General features: G+C 35.7%; 1 protein-coding gene across 3 annotated transcripts in view; it reads left to right on the forward strand.

The window, feature by feature from the left end:
- Window positions 1–21,123, forward strand: part of LOC131440337 (calcium-activated potassium channel slowpoke) — a 190,524-nt gene that overhangs the window by 1,567 nt on the left and 167,834 nt on the right. The window contains exon 1 of one of the 3 annotated variants that reach the window (XM_058611526.1): window positions 15,557–15,577. The exons of the other annotated variants lie outside the window; for them this stretch is intronic. The gene's annotated coding sequence lies outside the window, so the exon portion shown is untranslated. Of the gene's footprint in view, window positions 1–15,556; window positions 15,578–21,123 lie in introns of those variants that run through there. 3 annotated transcript variants of the gene reach the window in all.

Consider the following 21,123-nt stretch of genomic DNA (forward strand, 5'->3'; position numbering starts at 1 on the left):
AAGTCTGCAGTTATAGAAAATATTTCACAATCGGTAATGGAAACGATTGAAAATGTATCAATTCATTTTTTTCAATGTTATTGTGCATCTGTGGCATGATCAATTGCACAATCTCTAAGAATTTGCATGATATCACTTTTCCATCGCATACAATAGCAGGAAAAACACATGCAATAATTTATAAACAAGTTGCAATCACTAATGGAGATATTGTGTAATATCAAAATTGGAATTAAAATAACTGGCAAGACACCAAATTTCTTGTCTAATTGGTCGCCTAATAATACAGGCGTCTGCAGCAAAAAAAAAGGTTCACTGTGCGTTTTTCTTCAATGTAACTTGTTCGCGTTGATTTCACTTTTTATATTTTTGTGAAGTTATTGAAAAGAGTCTTCGACTGCATCTTACACATAAATAATGTGTAAAGATGTGTAAAGTTCCAATGTTCAAAGCAATATTCGTAGTTCTCGAAGATGCATTGAACTGTTCAATGTTCACTTCACAAAAGTCCATTGCGGATTATATGAGCTTATCAAGTTTTGATAGTTGTCATATTTTGTAAACCATTTTCGTAATATAGATTCAATGGACACACTTTAAGTAACATATCCCATGTTCCATGTATGTCATTTATTTGACAGTTTCTTTTTGTTTACTCTCTCTAGCGATATTGACGGTACTATCAGCTTCAACCTTCGGTAGTAAAAAACAAGAATTTGTCGTCATAATTGAATGATAGAGTAAACAAAGGGAAACTGTGAACTTAGTACCAAAGACTTTTTTTTATCTTTTTCCATGTTCGATTTGTTCAATTTTAATAACATATCCAAATGCACGAACCTATATCTTAACATTACTTATAAGGTTTTGTACAATGTTTGGGTCCACCTTTTTGTTTTGCGTCCATTTTTTCTTCATATCTTTGTCCGATTTTACTTCCGAAGCTTGACGATGGGAGATTTTCAATTGGCCGTAGTTCCGGTACATTTGGGTGATTGAAGTCCTTCGGCACGAATTTGACATTGTACCACTACAAAACATCTTGCCAGTAATGACACGAAGCTAAAACCAGCCAGAAAAGGGTAGGACTATTGTGTAACCTTAAAGTAAGAAGTAGACGGTTTTAGATGCATTCCTTTATGTAAACGTGCCTATTGATCGTACCGGTTGTCACAAATGGATTGCTCCGCTTTCCACGTGATCAAATTGTTTGCTAAATCATGTAATGCGTCCTCTGGGATATTAAACTTAGGACGGTCAGTAAAAAACAGGAGTACCGGAAGCCGCCGAAAATCTGCTTTCACGAACGTCTCGTCATTCATAATGAGACAATGCGTTTTTTAACATCCGTGCACGTGATTTTCCCACCGTGCCTTTTAAACTTTGCACATGTGGAGTTCTTCACGTTTTTTCGCGTCTTGCACGAAAATTTTACCCGGGTTGACGAGTCCCAGTGTCAGTAAGACCGTAATTTTGGTCATGCAATGCTTCTGCGTATGCTACGAATCAGCTGCGAAACCTGTTGAAACAGAAAGGTCGAATTTCACTGAAGGAATATAGTTCCAGGACTTTTCTTTGACGAGAGTTTGACTAAAATGCACTGTTTTCGCCAAATCTCTTACAGAACTGTTTGGATTTCTTTTGAAAGTTTGAACTACCCGCTTGTGATCATTTTCACTATACGGAAATCCATTTTGACCACTTTTTCCCTTCCGATAAACAAGGAAACGTTCGTTGTACCAATTTAAAACACAATATACAAGAGATTGAGATTCGGATTTTGAAGGTACCTGCATAAAATTATTTTACGCCGTTGCTGTTCTTCCGACTACATCTTCGCAACGATTGCAAAACTACTACTGTTACTTACACAATGTAAACATTACACATTGAACTAGTTTTACCCAAAAATCAGAACATGTACGAAGCATTTAGCCTTTAAACCGAGGTTAAATAAACTATGGGATCTTTTTGCTGTCTAGCCTTTAAAAAAAATTTCCGAGCAACGCCGGGTAATTTCAGCGGGTAAGAGTGCGGAAATAAGGTGGTAAGGTGACATTTACAATGTCATTCACTGACAATCGGATCGATCGAACACTCAAAAACGATCAGTTCGGTAGAATTCATTACTCAGTCTGTCTGAGAGACAATGTGGCACCCCGGTTGTCGTTTAAAGACGTCAGAGATCTGCCAGAAAAGAGCAGTTGCATTTATGATCACACTTTTATTACAATTTTTGTCATACTATGCCGTTCAGTACGGCGTATACTGAATAATATAACATCAGCAATAATCGATATGAGCTGCTATACAGAGAAGAGAGCTAAATGAAGCTAGTAAGTCAAACCAAAGACATCATATTAACAAGATATCCAGCTCTCACATTTCCCGAACAAATCTTTGGCAACATTTTTTTTTGCGACAATGGCGCCCTCAAGCGAGTCCGCATCGAATCACGTACATAGAAGTACACGCTTAAAAATAGTTACTCAAAAATGAGTAAGATCTCACTCATCTACAGAAAAAGTGGAACAACTCTAATTTAGAGTAACTCCAAAGTTACTCAAATTTGAGTTCTTCCACTGGAAACGATATTTGGGTAAAATCTACTCATTTACTGAGTAATACTTAATTTGTACGTGTACCAAAAATCAAATCACTCAAATTTTGCGTGAAATTTTATTTCACATTTACCAAATTTGCAAAAAAATTGCTCCTTTTCTGAGTGTATTGTATTAAAATATTAGGTAATTGAACTCAATACTATATCAAGTGGTGGTCGCTTGGAGTTGTGTGTCAATCGCAAATTAACATACATGTCAGTTATGCTCAGGCACCAATCATACACTTATTCCTCACAAATGACATTTGAGCATATTCGTTTCCATTCTGAACCAAAACACGGATTTTATCATTCCGGTTTTTGCAGACACAACACCGTTTGTGTTAAGCGACTCACCCTCGAAACACGCGATCTCACTAACAAAAAATACAACCTGTTGCTACAAATGGTTTTTACAACTTTTAGACTGATCTTGCGAATAGTGACAAAAAAACGAGTTCTTGCGTTAAACTCAAATTTAGAGTAGAAGTTACTCAATATCATTGATGATAACTACTCAATTTTTGACGTTTCCATGTATCATTTGAAAATGAGTAACTAGTACTCAAACTCTGAGTAACTTTTTCTAAGCGTGTAGGGGAGAGAAATGTCAAACTCGTACGCGCCAAAATAGCAGCACTGCGCACCCATACAATTGACATGTTGATTGAGATGGCTCCAAGCTGACAGGGTCTGGTCAAACTGAATGATGATGTATGAAGTAATTTCGAAGACAGACTCAAAATGGAGAGGTCAGCCCATTTAGATAATGATCGATGAACTTGATACACCGTCAATTTCATTTCAATTATTATTTAAGGGGAAACAGTAACTATCGTATCTTTATTTGTGCCGTACCTATTACTTTTTTTTACTTTTTGATTTGGAGTGTAAGAATATTTCGTTGAGCCAACAACAAAAGAGACAAACATACGTGCGGAATTTTTCAAACATGTTAGTTTGATTCTGAAATTACGATATCAAATATTATGAAGAGCAACGGAAGTGTACGAAATAGCACGATTTATTTATTATACAAATGGTGGTTATAAAATGAACCTTCCATGTATGTCAGTGATGCTGGAGGTTAAAAAGATATTTGCGATATTCAGTGTTGCCATCGACGTCACCTATTATAATTATAATCTATCAAGAAAATCTTATACAGCACGATTGATCAATGACTGAATAGGTTAGTAATATGAAAAATACAATGTCTAAGTACGGGTTTCGACTAAGATGCTTTTAACAAATACGAGATCAAGGAATGTGTCTTTACCCAAGTAGCAAGAGTTAGACAAGTGGTTCCACGTGTTTTTGTTACAAAAGTGAAAATCATTCATATTACTGCTTGTGAATCCAAATCAAAAACCTGGAAGGATTATGTTCCAGATCAGATTTTATTAACTGACTGTACAATATGCTCATTTAAACAGTTCCATTTCCAGTTTTCTCTCAAAAATATTACTGCTGTGAAACATGTCAAATAAGAAACTTGTTTCACGTCATACAAGCAAAGTGCACTTTTCCAATCACATAATCGCTGCGGAAAGAGTTAAGAAATTCAATACCAGAACAATTCGATTTGTTCCAACGACTTTCCAATATTTCTGCACTTTTTACCTTTTTTTATAAATATAAAACGTGATTAATCCACCTAGCAGTGAGATGATACCTTTTTTTTATCAATCCGCATATGTTTTTGCATGGATATTGTCCGGTGTTTTAGTTCTGATGACATTATTTAAATTATCGTCGTTTTGAACGGCAAATTGCGATTTTAATTACTCATTACTCTGTAATGTCGAGACTGCAAATCGTATCGAATTTCAATCTTAACGTGTGACAATCGATTGAACATTCCATGAGATGTCGAAGTAAGTTCCACTTTAGAGTTTTTCGTCATTGTTTATGGTACTTCCAGAGTCGGTATTCAGGAACTAGCATAACCCAAAATGATTCGCATGGCCATAAATCAATATTAATGTAAATAGTTTAAATCGAAATAATAATGGAATTACTTTCAACTTGAAAATGCCGCCATCATCTAGTTCACATGTCATACTCGAACGATTATGTTGCCAAAAACGAACCGTGCTAAAATCGGCCCGAGGCAAAATGCCACGAAAAAAGATGCTGTACACAGTCTTTTTGGTACTTAGAAACAATTGTATGTAACAGCGCTTTATCATCAAACGCGTAAAACTCCTACTACTGGAATAAGGCGAAAAGTCGTTTACACAAGAATATCGATATCTCCGTTGAAAATGGACGGATTTTGACAGTCTATGACTTGTTGGATAGCTATTACCGTTCAGAATCTAAGTACACACACGGACATTTGCTCAGTTCGTCGAGCTGAATCGATTGGTATATGACATTCGGACCTCCGGGCATCGGAAAATTTTTCTAAAGTTCGAGCGCTATAGAATTCGCTCGTTTCCCTAGCTACTTGGAGATTTGTGCCTCAATCGTTTTCTCAAAAAAGGCCAAATCGAATTTCAAAAACAAAAATTAAAATACAGGATTCATTAAAATAGTGTCATGAGAAATAAAACACCGAAGAATATTAATGCAAAAAACACATGCGGATTGATATAAAAATGTCCACTGCTAGGTGGATTAAGAACGTTTTTCTACTACATTTCTCCTTTGTGTCTTAGAGATGACCTCATCATTCGATGCAAATCTGGTTATGGTAAACTTCTTGTTCATATTTGAGAGCAGTCGATTGGGGCTAAATTTACCCAATATGTTAGGTGAGGTTGCAATTCGACATATCAATTCATGTAATTTAACCTATATAATGATATTAATTTCGATCAACTGTGATAAAATCCGATATCCACGTTGCAAACATGTTTTTCATATTCCAAAATGGTGACTACAGTTCTTTTTGATATCTTTGCAATGTAAGTTATCTCTAGCAACTTCATTTTGTGACTAAGACTTCTATAATCGAAAGAAAGGCGAGGCCAACCAGAGCAAAAATGTTTCAAATACAAAACGGTTTTATGGTATTTTTGTCAAAAAGTAACTTTGAAAAGTAATATTCTTGTTTTATTTATGTTGCGTACACTTCATAATGTGCTAGCTGACCAAATTTTTCGTAACTGCATAGTATTATGTCTCGGTGTTCCTATAGTGGACCTGCGGTAGATACAATCGTGTAGAACGTGGAAGGTCCGGTGCATCCTAATCAGTACTATATAAAACCAAATGCCAAAGCTATAATAGAAGGTATCCGTTCGTCGGAAAATATTTGATCGCACGTTGGAATGTCAAACGAATTGCAATTTCATAGAACTGCATTCACTCCCTGTCCAGGATTACAACCATTGTGTAAAGTTTATTTGTTGTTGCATATCTAATATCTGTAGCATCAGAACTGTAAATTTCTATGATTACAACTGACAGGTGACACTGAAGTTTACCACGTGTTGCAACTAGAGATGGGCAATTCGCTCCTGAGCTGTTCCAGTGAATCGAATCATTGAAGTGAGCTGACAGCTCACAGCTCTTTTTAAAAGAACCGCAGCTCACCAGCTCACTCATTTGCTACCCAGTTCACTGCATTATGACGCAGGGAACACGCTACGAGCTGATCGGATCTTCGGCTCTTTAAGAGATTCAATTTAGTCGACATCAATTGAAGATAAATTATTTCGCATGGCATTCATTGCATCATTGCAAATCAATGATTCAATTTCGATCATGCATTTGAAAAAAAACCGGTGCATAAGAAAAACGGCGCACAAAATGAACCTTAAGTTCAAAATAAAAGAGCTGATGAGCTGATACATCGAATCGGTTCACTTTGGTGAGCTGATCGGTTCGGAGCTGTTCACCAAAATGAGCTGTTTTGCACGCCTCTAGTTGCAACCGCATAGTCACCGACGGCTAGTCACTGCTGGATTTCAGTGTCAAGGTAATCTGCAATAGTAAAAAAGGTTATTGCAGCAGCCTTTTGATCGCGTGTCGTGTCATGATTACACACAGTTTCAAATTTGAAAAAGAATAGACATTATAGCACTGTGATTTGGGACAGTTAAATCGTTAGTCTATTCATTAGCAACTGATGCTATAATTCAATATTTTCGAAGCCTTTAAAGAAAATAATCGTTACTTGATCACACTGCCTGCAACTAGGAATGGAAAAAAAGCGCAAGTTCGAAACCAGTTCAAGGGCATTTCTTGTAAATATTTCCAAAAACTTTTCTATTTCTAGCTATCAATGTTTCTGAATGCAAACTTGAAAGTTACGTTACTTGAAATACAGTACAATACAAATAATGGTCAAGCTAAACTGACAAGTACTCCTGCTGTCCGTCTGTTGATCCGACCATCTATGTGCGATAGAATTTGTTGTTTCTAACGGTACTGATATTCGATGGAAATCTCCTATTTAGTTCTGTACAGAAATTTTTATTATGATCTAATGACTTACTACACTTCATTTCTGAAACTTACAATCAATTGACAACACACGCTAATCGAAAAATATCTTTATTTGAGTGAAAACTCTTATCATGTTACCGAAACGATATTAGTGAAAAGGTGCATGTAATGTAATATAGCTAGCAAATCAAAAAATTACATGATATGTAATATGCTAGCAATAAAATAGCAACTCAAAATAGCTAGCAATACATTTTTACGAATAGGCCGATTTAAAAAAAAACTATCCTATAGACGAACCACATGTTTGTGAAGATCTGTAATGTTCAATGGCCGCGTACAGAGTGAGCGCGAAATTCGGAGCCGAGTTTGGTGCTTACCAAAGGCGGGAAATGTACTGTCAGAGTGAGAGCTGAGCAGATTTCTCGCTTGTACTCCGACAGCGTTCCTTTGATTTTCTGCAAGTATAGTGGTTTTCAGCTGGACATAGAATGCGACGGAATCGTCGCAGAATTGAGAAATAATGAGCGTCAGAACCACAGATGCCAGGTTTGCAAATTGGTATGTAAATTTGCAATTCCGGTTGTTAGCAGACTTTACAATTATATTTTGAGCTCGCATAGGAGCATTTCTAGTACGCAGACGCCCAAAATTTTACCTGGCATCTCTGCCAGAATATTGGACAGTTGTTTTAACCCATTCGCTGTCTGTTGTATTGAATTTAACTAGCATTAGAGCTACAAGAAAAATTAATCGACTGGTGGATTGAGGTCAATTGCAGTTTCAACTGGTACTATTACTTAACGACAAGTGTTATTAAATTGTTCATTGAAAGCATCAACAAATATATATCTGTCAAGGACGACCAACTTTTTAGAGTGGACGATTTACAATTATTTGTGATAGTTTATTTTATAGTTTAATGTTTCGAATATAGCACGAGGTTTTGAAGACCAAGGCGTCGATTAATACAAAATATGAATGAAAAGGAAACATACTAATCACAAAATAAAAAATATGTCAAATAAATAGCACACGCTTGCAAAAAAATCCGTTCGAGTTGTAGCCGATGGCAGATCACATACACATTATCAACATGAATTTATTATGATTGAAGTTTAAATAATAATTATTCTGGTAATAGAAATTTGTCGTTGTAACGGTCAATTTGAAGAATATTTTTTTCTGGCTCGTGGTCTCAAAGAGGTTGAATCGATGCGAATGACAGTTTTACTATTTTTGCGGCATTTTGTCGCTATCTTATCGCATCGCAATCTTTTCTAACCGACGGTGAAAATTACAATACGTTTCCAGCTTGCGATCTGCTAATGTCAGTCACTAGCTCGGCACAACTTCTCGCGCTCACTTTATTCTTCGGCTTGTCAACGACAAGCGACACTTACCCGCATAGACATGACTGCCAGCTGTGCGATTGTAGTAAAAAAATGTGCGTGTGAACAAGTTCCGTCGTATGTTTTATGTAATAAATTATCATTAATCTACGAAACAGCGAATCAGTGTCTTCGAGTAGTAACTCAGAGAAACCGAAGAACTGCATCAAAAGTTTCACAGTTTTCCTAAGAACAAAAGTTGCATGCATGCGACTACTGTCAATCACTATTCTTTCTCATAATTACAAACAAATTCTCGCAATACGCGCCAAATCGCCCAATCACGAAACAAACATCATCATATACATTTTAAATATAGAAGCAGGATTATCAATTATTATCAAGAGCTATATATGAAGGGCAGTAACATAGCTTTCTCACTACCATACATGATATGTAATTCTTCATCTCTCAAAATACCCATATTTCAATCTCATTTATCGCGTCTCAAGACTCGTTTTGCATTTCTAGTGTACCTGCAGGTTCAGTGAATATCAAATGAAGTCGAACAAAAAAAAGAAGCGAGAGCGAATAGGCCAGACATGTCCGGCGAGAGAATGACGCAATTTCGGCTGGGAAAATTTCACATCAGCCAGGTAGCTGCCGTTTGCCAGAATTCCTTACAAGCGGGATCTAGTTATTTTTTTATGATAACTTTTGAAACCGAATTCCGATGAATTTTTGTTCATATCAACAAAATCCACAAATGAAGTGCTATTGTTCTCATTGGCTTGCGATACTCGATACCGATAAAGATAAATTATAACAAAATACTTTATCAAATTTTATTCAATTCTTCAAATTCCCAGAGTTTATCCCGATCGTTAATAAGAAAATTGTTAATTAACAAAAAATAGAGAATTGTAAATAAGGAAAAACATGAAATATATTCAAGGATCCTGTTTTTTATCCGCATCGCTGTAAACAAATCATGGTGGTTGTTGGGTTTACTGCAGGCCAATTTCAGATTTTCAGCCAGACCTGAATATTTCATATGAACCTTCCCCACACTCTTGCAAGAAACCAAGATGGCGCTTCGGTCGGTTAAAGTCGTTCAATTTTGGGCGGTAAATAATCACTGTCCGTCATTTGAACATTTTTCAGTTTCGAGAATTATGTCATTATGCAAGAAATGACACTTTTACCACTTTTCACTAATCATAAACAGGCTTATCGCAGCTGCACTATCACTCCGAATAACTGCTTCGACCAATTATTTTACTATAAGTTGTTTTATACTCATTGAAAATAAAAATTTTTTGAGAGCAACACTTGGGTACCACATCGTTCTTCCGGTGATGCCAACTCACTTCTCTCTTCAAAATTTTCACTAAACAGTTTGAAAAAGTTGTGTTTAAAGAAGTTGTTGTGGAGAAGAAGTTGTATTGTGTTCCTGGCTTCTGGCATCGAGGATCGCACGCAAATCCACTACATTGTTGAAATCCAGGCTTTGTAGACGCCGTACTAGTGTTGTTTGTCTTTCTTATATAGAAAGACTATTGAATCAATGAAAACCGATTTTTGAACGGAGGCCATCATATACCATTCGACTCAGTTCGTCGAGATCACAAAATATCTGTGTGTGTATGTGATAAATAATGTGTCAATAATGTCATTTATTTTTCTCAGAGATGGCTGAACCGATTTTCACAAACTTAGGTTCAACTGAAAGGTCTTATGGTCCCATAGTGTGCTACTGTATTTCATTTTCATTCTACTTCCGGTTCCGAAATTACAAGGTAATATGTGCAAATCTGTGAAAAAATCCCAAAAAATTTCGTATGAATTTTATAATGATTTTTATTGGATTTCTTCATAAGACGGTCTTATAATTTGCATACGATATTCTTGTGGCTAAAAATCATATGATATTTTTATGAAATTCCAAATATTGTTGACCTGAGTGTAAACCTACTTTGGGACTACTAGTCTCTGGTTTCCGCTTCCGAAGATCACAAAATATCTGTGTGTCGAGATCACAAAATATCTGTGTGTGTATGTGATAAATAATGTGTCAATAATGTCATTTATTTTTCTCAGAGATGGCTGAACCGATTTTCACAAACTTAGGTTCAACTGAAAGGTCTTATGGTCCCATAGTGTGCTACTGTATTTCATTTTCATTCTACTTCCGGTTCCGAAATTACAAGGTAATATGTGCAAATCTGTGAAAAAATCCCAAAAAATTTCGTATGAATTTTATAATGATTTTTATTGGATTTCTTCATAAGACGGTCTTATAATTTGCATACGATATTCTTGTGGCTAAAAATCATATGATATTTTTATGAAATTCCAAATATTGTTTACCTGAGTGTAAACCTACTTTGGGACTACTAGTCTCTGGTTTCCGCTTCCGAAAGCATCTATAATAGTTGATAAAAGCTCCAAGAACGGAACTCTCTTCGATTTATCGGCAACGGTTGAACGGATTTTCACAAATCTTGATTCAAATTAAAGCTCTCATTGTCTGAAAAGATACTGTGAAATTTCATCTAGATCCGAATTCCAGTTCCGAAATTATATGGCAATGAGTGTCAAAACTTTCAAACCGTCATACCAAATGACTATGCAAAACCGCTGCGTGCTGCACGGAGAACCCTTCGATCATAAAATTGCGATATCGCAGTTTTTGATTTTTGCGATAGTTGATTTAACTAATTTCTTTTTGATTCAACCAATATGGTTTTTGATTTGCATATATTCAAGTAGTTGAAAAATATGTTGTTTTGAATGCTGTCAAATGCCGGAGACAGTTGAAAGCAAAACAATAATCGCAATGCAAAATCAACAACTTTTTTAGTTGAAATCTGTTCGCGTCGCTTCAAAATGTCAATGAAAACAACATCGATAGTTAAAGCGTTTGGTGATATCGATTTGAGAAATTTAATATAACAAGTGTTTATCTAACAGCGGTGTTGTGATAAGGTTAACCTTGTTTAAGATGAAAAAGATTTGGTGACAAATTAGAAAATGTTAATGAATGATCATCTCGTTATCTTTCAGGTATGCGCAAAAATTTTATGCTTCAAATTCGATCATTGATGTACTTCCAGCAGGCTGTTTTACTTCCAGATGTTTGATACCGATGATGATGTTCATGCATTAGCAATAAAACGCTTTTTGACATGAAATTAATTTATAAAAGTAACAGGAGCGAAGGGTTTCAAACACACAGAACGCGCTGCGATTGAATGGCGCGTTTGAATTGCCGTCGCAAAATTCTAATTCCCAGCGGTTGAGGCACACAAGTTTATATAAATTGACTAAAATTATCAGTGCATAACTGTAGTTCAACCGTTTGAAGGCATCATCTTTCAATACTCATTTTAGGTAAATTTTATAATTTCGCTAATTTACTCGCCCCTCCGGGCATGATTGCTGATTAAAAACGTTTTTCTACATCAATCATTTCCGATCGAATCAGAAGTATATTTTTAGAATTTAGATCTTTACTGATCTCGACTTGACATGATCATGATCATACAAAAAACAAAATGACTTAGAGATCAGATCAGTTCTGATTTCGTAATGATAATTTATTCCTTGGTTAAGATCACTTGAAATCAGCAGTGATCGGTGGTTCTACCATCCCTAATGATATTGCATGTCAATATAAAATACTGTTTATATTTTAACAACGATATTTATTTCATGAATCTCAACATTCCGAATTTATTTCAAATAGAAAATAACGTGTATCAGTAAGTATATTTTGATTATTTTCGCAAATCAATAACATTGTTAGAGTTGATTCAACTATTTGCAATGTCTAAAATAAATAAAACCGATTTATTTTTCAACTAACAGAATTTTATTTAAATAACAACACCAGTTATTTCAACTAAAATATTTGTTGAAATTGAAAGGTATGTGTCCTCACTAATTGACAGCATTTTTTTTTCAACCCTCGTTTCTGCTAATCGAAAAACAAAAATGACAGTTTAGTTAAAGCAACAATCGATTAGTTGTACCAAATTTTAACCAATCGAATTCAGAAAATCAACTAATATTCTGGTTGAAATGGGATCGCGGGTGGTTCCGTGTGGTATGGAAGAAAAAAAGCACCAACGAACGGCATCTATATTTCTCAGGAGAATAATCTGTAGATCGGGAGATCCAAATACTGTACTGAAAATCTGTATATGAAAACGATAACAAAATATAAGAATAGAAAGTGCAACGGAATGAAAAAGTTATTAAATCGAATTTCATCAGAAGAAATTTTAGAAAACATAAAGAATTACTCCAAAATAATTAATGTATTGTTAAGCATCCATGATATTCTCTTTTATTTTAATTTGTACCCACTTATTAGTATTATCACAAAATCATGATAACGATTCTATTCTATAGAAGTATACTTATTGTGTTTCTCAAGTAGAATGTTTGAAAAAATTGGCTAGTGCAAATTGACCCTCAGATCCAAGTGTTCTATACCATTCGACACAATTCACCGAACTGAGCAATGTCTGTGTGTGAGTATGTATGTAGGTAACTATGTGTGAGTATGTGTCAAATAAAGTCATTCATTTTTCTCAGAGATGACTTGACCGATTTCCACAAACTCAGGCACAAATAAAAAATCTCACAGTCTCATAGGTTGCTATTGAATTTTATCATGCTTTCATAGGGTAAAGTGCGTTTAAAATGGCACACCGTCATTTAGAGCAGCGATGCAAAAAAGCGTAAAATTCTTCTAAATTTGGCTCAAAACTGATTAAATTTGTATGCTATTTTAGTTACTTAATAAATCGACTGGCTTCGGCTATACCTTTCCCCAGTTCCCGGTCCCTGAAGTACCGGAAAAAGTGGCCAAAATCTCTAAAACGGAAATTCACTCAATTTCCTCAGAGATGATTTGATCGATATTCACAAACTTAGCCTCAAATGAAAGGTCGTATAGTCCTATAGGTGCTGTTGAATTTCATCCGGGCATTGTAAGGTGGGCTCTTTATTTGGCTCTTTGAACACTTAAAATATTATTCAAAATCAAAGGATATCAATACGTGATGTAAAGCCTCTGTAAGAAATTTTACAAAAGTCGGCCAAAGTTGTTAAAAACTAAGTCAAACCATTTTCTTGACGTGAATCATTAACTGTCTAAAGTTGGTTCGCTGCGGTTCAACAAATTGATTCTTCATGAGTTCAGTTCTTAAGGAGTGTATCGAAAATAAGCTATCCACATTCATTTGTGTTGTACGCATATATTCGTGATGGTTTTTTATGCTCAGATCACAGCATGCTGTGCGTTTGGCTGTCAGCTTTTGTTTGTTCACCTGTTTGGGCGGTTGAAATTCTGCGTATTCAAAATGTTGCGTATTAAAAAGGAATTGAGGTTAAGGTTCTGGACACATGGCTAAGTGAGAAGGGTATTACTATGCGAAAATTGGCGAAGCGGTTTGGAATCCATCATACTAGTATTAAAACCATCATTAATAAGTTTGGGGAATACTATTCTTTGGATAAGTTACCAGGAAGATCTGGTTCTTCCAAAACGAAACTGCACCAGAAAGTGGTATCTCTAATCATGAAGAACAAATCAATGTCAATACGTAATTTTTCCAAAAAAGCAGGAACGAGTGTCGGAATGATCCAGCGTATCAAGGACGAAATCACCTGAAGACCTACAAGAAGCAGAAAATCTCGAAACAAAGTGTAGAACAGAAGAAGCGAGCAGCAACAAGGACCCGGGAATTGTATTCGCGTCTTTTGCAGTGTCCGGATGCATGCGTTTTGATGGATGGTGAGACTTATGTAAAGGAGGACTCAAAAGCCCTTCCAGGTCCACAATACTTTACTGTCGTCGTTGAGGAGGATGTGAGCGATGCGGGCAGGTCGATTTAAGTGGAGAAATTCGGTCGAAGGTACTGGCATGGCAAGCAATATGTTCCTGTGGTTTAAAGTCAACCATTTTTTTACACTACCGGAACTATAAATGAAGAAATCAATCGAACTGAGTGTCTCCAGAAGAGGTTGGTGCCTTTATATAAGAAGCATAGTACATCTCCACTGTTTTGGCCGGATTTAGCGTCGGCTTACTATGCCAAAACCACTCTGAGTAGGCTTGCGGAAAAAGGGTATAAATTTCGTTGATAGTCGTAAAGAGGGTCTTCAAGAAGACTGGTAAGGTAGCTAGGAACATGAAGGAGTTCAAAAAAATTTGGGGCCAAACGTTCAGAAAATGCGATGCAATACTTGTCCGGAACTTGATGAAGAGCGTTCGATCAAAAGTTCGAAAATTCGTAAAGGAATAACTTAAATTTCATCCGGTTTTTATTATGCTCAAGTTTAATCTTGTACAATAAAGGATCAATTGTTAGTTTGAATAAAATATCGTTTTTTATCATAATTTGAAAGAAAAATTTGTGGATAGCTTATTTTCGATATACTCCTTAAACACATTTGTTAGATTCTTCACTGGGACAGTTTGAAAACCAGACTTCTAAATATATCTTTCTATAGTCAGTGAAAAACCTCACCCATTATAAACTGTGCTTCAAGAGCCTTCCAGTATTTTATCGATTTGCTGACGACAGCACGAAAGTCCATTCATAGTAAATGACTTCGTATTAATAGTTCACTAACATCGAGTAGTTTTCTAATAGCAGACATGTCAGGAAGTAGCCTCTATCTCTTCAACAACCTTATTCTAATCGAAACACTGGTTCTCTCAGGTTCACGTGTACGCACTCTGATAAATTATTTCCCTACACTAGTCGAACCCTCCTCGTATCCTCCTTTTTGGCCGAGCATTGGAAAAGTGCCGCAGATAAGAGAAAGAGAGGATACCGTAAATTGTGAGATGTGCGAGCAGATATGCCGCCAAAGAGTCTCGCCGAAAATCATTTAGTTTGGGGCTTATGTCGCGATAAGAACTGAAACGTCTCCAATGTGAATCAACACCTGTACCAACCACACCAACAGGCACAGAGAGGCGGTGAATGTGGTGTACTCACCACTTCGGCACATCATCCCAACTCGGATTCGCTATCTCTCGACTGAAATCTGAGAGGACGATTCATCGGGTCTCTCGCAAGGCCCAACTCAGGGCTGTGTGCAGCCCTGCGCTATCGCCGTAAATTCGATGGTACAGGAAATGTCTGAAAGTTGAAAAAGTCGATCAGACGAGTGATTGCTGTGCTATCGTGTAGAGGTGATTTGCGTTTCGCGTGCCAAGACAATGGTGAATTTAGTGTGTGTGGTTTTCCTGTTATAATACTAAGGAAATTCGGTTAAGAAACGATTCAACGAAGCTTTATGGGGAACCGGAAAGAAAAGGAATAAAATGTGAACGAGAAAAATGTAAAAAAAACAAGCTGTCCGCAAGCCTCGTCAAATTTAAAAAGCGAATAGTGCAAAAGTACATTTTCACAAACTGTCATTCAGTTGCCACAATAGATCGCAAAATTGCTATTAAATCATCGAAAGTGATTAAAAAACCTCTAGTTGAACAGTTGCAAATGATAGCCTTTGTTTTCGTCGTTTTATCGTTAATCGATAAATCACCTTACAACGACCTACTCCCCGTTGACTTCGTTTTTTTGTTGTTGCTCGTTGCTCACGGGTTGCTTTGGGAAAGGAAAAATCCACTGACTGAATGGCGCTGCGTTCTATTACCACCCAACCGAGTTACAGCCCCTCTTCGCTTTTCGCTTCTATGTACTTCCAGTACGCCAGCTTGGGCTTTCTCTATGTTAGTGTGCAGTCCCCGACAACGACGGAAGTTGTGCTCTTCTTTCTTTCTCTTGTGTATTGTCTCCAGGGAGGGTTTTAGTTCAAACATGTTTCTTCTCGGGTCCGTCGGTTAGCCTTGCTTGAAACTAGTGTCCTAGTTGAGACAGCCGAGCTCATCGAAAGTTTATAATCGCTTTGTAGGTCATCACACGATGATGTTTGTGGTTGTATGTCATTCAAGTCGAAATTACAGTATTTGGTTGAATGCCAATAAATCGTCCGGTAAAGAAGCCGACTTAGATTCTCTAACGCTGAAAGTGGGTCGTTGTATGATAAAAATGATTAAATCAATGAAAATTGGCACCTTAGAGCATGCGACAAAATGTGTTTGGAATGACCAAAACTTCATGTATGAATAATTGTTTTCTCTTTCTATCAAAAGCAATTAACAATATAATAAACATGCATTGAGAATACGTGTCAAACACATCCAACCACAGACGCAACATTTATTTTTACATGTTTATAGATGTAATATTGTGTCATCAACGAAGAATGCTTGAATTTACGTAAAGCGTAAATTTCTTTTTTTTAAGACTGTAGCTTATCATTTTAGTTATTAATTTATTTCCATGAAACCGACATACACAGAAAGAAATAATGAAATTTACACGAGATGTAAATAAATAGTAACATGGAATAAACATGGGTTGAATCGAAATTTTGATTGAAAACCTTCATCGATGCAAAACTAAATTGACTTGCATTGGACTTTCAATGAATATAAGTGTATCTTTCAATTAACGCTTAATTTGCGATTAAATTGTATTGGAACGTACAGAATTGTAAAGTAATTTTATGTTCAATTACCTGCTCCAAATATGTGCATGGAAATAGATGTAAATTCACAAAATATTTTTATCTGTGTACAATGTGTAGTTATAATGATTATATAATATAATATGTTTAAGAAAATTGATTGAATCTTGTAACACTGTTATATCGGTACACACACAGCAAAAAATTATGAAATTTACAAGTGACGCAAATTTACAAGTGACGCAAATTTACATATGACATATTTCATAGAACGTAATCCCTGAAACAACTGAAATTTACAAGAATGATATAAATATACACCCGTATTTCGAGCAAACGTGTAAATTTACATGTTTTAAAACTTAAAAGTATGTCAGAATGAATTAAGTATAAGTTATATTTACTGTAAAAATAAGTTATTTTTGACCGTCAAGCTGCTTCATATCGCAAGATCAGTTCTTCCTAAGCTTCATCTTCATTCAAGCTCGAATTCCACTCATGGCAGGCTTTGTTTCGATGCTTCGGGTCGTTGCCCTCCAGAATTGCAAATTGGTTTCATTTTCACAGAGTCAAAGATGTTCGTGAACACGTGAAATTTCTGTAAACCGTTTCCTGATAATCATTCCCAAACATTGAACTTCTCAAAATGTTTCACAGTCATTTGGAGCATGTTTGATGCTAGGAAAGGCCCAAAAAGATCACCGGTCACATTGAAACCATTAGGGTGCGTACAGATAAAAATATTTTGTGAATTTACATCTATTTTCGTGCACATATTTGGAGCAGGCAATTGGAAAGTTACTCCGCATTTTCTTATTTTTCATTTGAAGTAAAAGCAAAACTAGGTGTTTTTTAAAAATATACAGCTTATATGCGGAGTTCAATGATACAGTTGTATAGTGTTTGTAGCAATCAAACTGTTCGGTTGCATCGTTCTGGTATTGAGAATTCATCGTATTTTGTAGATCCCATATGGACTTCTAGATTATTCCACAAATACTAATTTACCAGAAAATTCCACAGTGAAAGTGAAAATATACATTGCTTTGAAATTACAATCTTATCAATTGAAAATTTACCGCATTTCGATTCAAATTTTACATCGATGATTGTTTTTAATCAAACTTTTCACACAAGTGCTTCCTTTTTCACATTACCATTGATTTATATGCCGTCCAAATTTTTTTTTTCGTGTACTAACTGCAGACACTTGCTTTCGATCCTGTGAAATTCTACAAACCGAGGAATCACCCAAAAAAAACTATTAAACACGAAATGTGCTTACCCTAACTGTGATGGAGACGCACTGGTTGGTAACGGTCACCGAACAAGGCAATACATGGTACCTAAGTTATGCAACAGAACCACACGTCATCTCCCATCTTCTAATGAAGAAGACGCATAGGTTAAATTTTTCACGGCAGTGCCGGTCCTTGTCAATAAGTTTCATTAGCGGTCGCCACAACGATCTACACGGCGGTCGATCGAGTCCGGATCCCTTTTTTTCAGCGGCCTGCACTTAAAATTTTTCAGTCCGTGACGAACAATTTCATTAGCAGTCCAATCCGTGTTAAAATTTCTCATGATAAACCCTATCGATGTCAAACATGGACTGGGACTTTGTAAGCGGTCGTCCCAATTTGCTTGGAATTATTCCGATTTGCGGCCGCTCCAGCACACGTACAAAATGACTAGCATACCTATTTAATTTTCTTTCGTTGTTGAATTTTCCATTCTTTTAAGGAAATAAAAATTGTACCGGCAACTTGCTATTAGGTTTTGCACGAAATCATCATAACCTCACAAAATGAGCTGTTTACACGCTAATTCGGTTTCATGTTATTCTTTCAACATTACATTGTGATCCTTGTTGTTCCAGTGAATACAAACCACCGATAGCTGTCAAAGATGAATTTGATTCATTGACAGCTCATGTGTGTCGTCATCGTGCAGAACTTAATAACAACCAAACGGGAAAATCTTGTCAACCAAAAAAAAATGCTTTTCTTTCGTAAAAAGTTCAATAGTGTGTTGGGTTATGTAATGGAAATGGAAATTACACTACAAGAAGGCTGGCAGGATCGCTTCTCCACTTCTCACCAGCAGCGCTATCGGAGTCTCCGTACAGTGTGAAATCTAGGGTTCATGATAAAATCCTTTAAAAAATTTAATTTACAAATACAAATCACGCTATTCACGAAAATATAATTCGCCAAAAACCTTCGCTAAATTTTACAAAATAATATAAAACTGTAGTAAAAATACCCAACGTTTGATGTATGTACGAAAATTACATGTTTCAACTTATGCAAATACACTAAGGTCTCTTTTTACACGGTTTTTTTCGCACGGTTTTTTTATACACGGCTTTTTTACACGGATTCCGGAATTAACACGGTTTCTGATGAGAGTTTAAAAAGAACTGTCATTTGTTTTTTTTTTGAGAAAAATTTTATTGAAAATTGAATATTTTGTTGAAAACGATTATGAGAGTTAATTTAAAGTTTGAAAGTGAACTAAAATCATTCATTCAACAATTCACGGGAGTATTGACTGTCGTTCCATAAAATGATTAATCAGTCTTCAGATCTTGAGCCCCTGTCGTAAATTACACGACAACGTCTCTTCCGCTCAGTTGTGGTGTATGATGTCAGCATCGTCATTGATATCATCGAGAATTTCGTAGCGTTGAAGAAATAGTCGGATTTACTAATCTCTTCAACTCTTCATCATATCGAGCAGTACAGTATTTCATACGCATTTGAATGATATAGCTCTAGTATTATTATGATTTACGCCGATGAAATGAGTTGCTTCAGCATGATACATAGTTAACGCTCGTATCCGTACTGTATTTTACAGTATTGTACTGTATTTTCGACTTAAATACTGTGTACTGTATTTTACCCTGAAATCTACTTTATTTTAATTTGCACTGTATTTTTCACACTAAAATTTAATACAGAATTTTACTTTAAATTTTTTTTTTATTCAACGCATCGAATTTCGATCTGTGGCAGTACAAGAACAGTAACAACACGTAGCGAATGTGAATGAGAACACAACAACAACACACATAATTTTTTTTCATTAATAATTCTTGTTCAGAGCGCGTCACAACAGTCAAGCGAAACTTTGTTGATTAAAAAAAAAAGAAAAATGTCTCAACAAAAAAAAAATACTCTTAATCAAAATCATTATCAAAAACATCCGGTCAAAAAATGTTATTATTACTTTCGCACATTTTTCAGTTTTTGACGAATTTTAAAATGCCCTAAAAAGGAAATAAAAAATAATTGAGTTTATGAACTTGCTTTGAACGATTTATTTAGTCTTGTTAAGACGTAGAGCCGTATTAAGTAAGTTTTACATGATATGCGAATACAACTGTGTGATGAAAACCGCGAAAAAGCTACCGCAGAGACGGTACTCGAACCCGAAAATAGTTGCTATCCTCCTAAATCGTTTTGCCAATTAAGCTATCCTGCATGTGAAACATACAAAAAAACGGGCTAATTGGGGTGCTGAAACACCTTGCGGAGGGTTTGTTATTGAGAAATGACTACAAATGAACACCGTAGGGCCCGAGCACAGCTGAACATGCTCGGTTCTTATGTTCAGTTAGGTTGTTTGTATGTGTGTCTCTCATATAGGATAGTTTAATAGGCAAAACGATTTACCCGTATTTGGCTTGCTACGGGTTCGAGTCCCATCTCTGCGGTGACTTTTTTTTGTGGTTTTCATTACATAGTTGTATTTGCATATCATTTTTTCTATCTGTTTTCCTCGTAGGATGCTGATCAAATTTATTTGCTTTTGTTTTTTATTCACTATTTTTATAAAAAAGCGTACTGTAAAATGTACTGTATTTTCTAAGTCGATGTACTGTATTTCCTTGATTTTTACACCAAATGTACTGTTTTTCGTAAAGAAATATATGAGCGTTACACATAGTAATACCTTTTCTAATTTGATTTATATTCATCTCTATGAATTCTTCCCCTTTAATTCTGCCTCTGCGTGCATAGATCTTCATCCAATACCCATGTCTTCCCACTCAGTTTAGTTGAAAATGACTGTTAAGATCGTTAGTGTTTACTACACATCGCACCTTCGGAATTGAAAAGAACTGATTCTCAAGCTTGATTTGTAGTGAAATTTGCACTTCTTTAGTCGAACGTTCTAATTTGAAAGTATTATCGGTTTTTACCTTTTTTTATATATATAAAAAATAGG

This window comes from Malaya genurostris, chromosome 1 (assembly GCF_030247185.1).
Source record: "Malaya genurostris strain Urasoe2022 chromosome 1, Malgen_1.1, whole genome shotgun sequence".
In the NCBI taxonomy this organism is placed as follows: domain Eukaryota; kingdom Metazoa; phylum Arthropoda; class Insecta; order Diptera; family Culicidae; genus Malaya; species Malaya genurostris.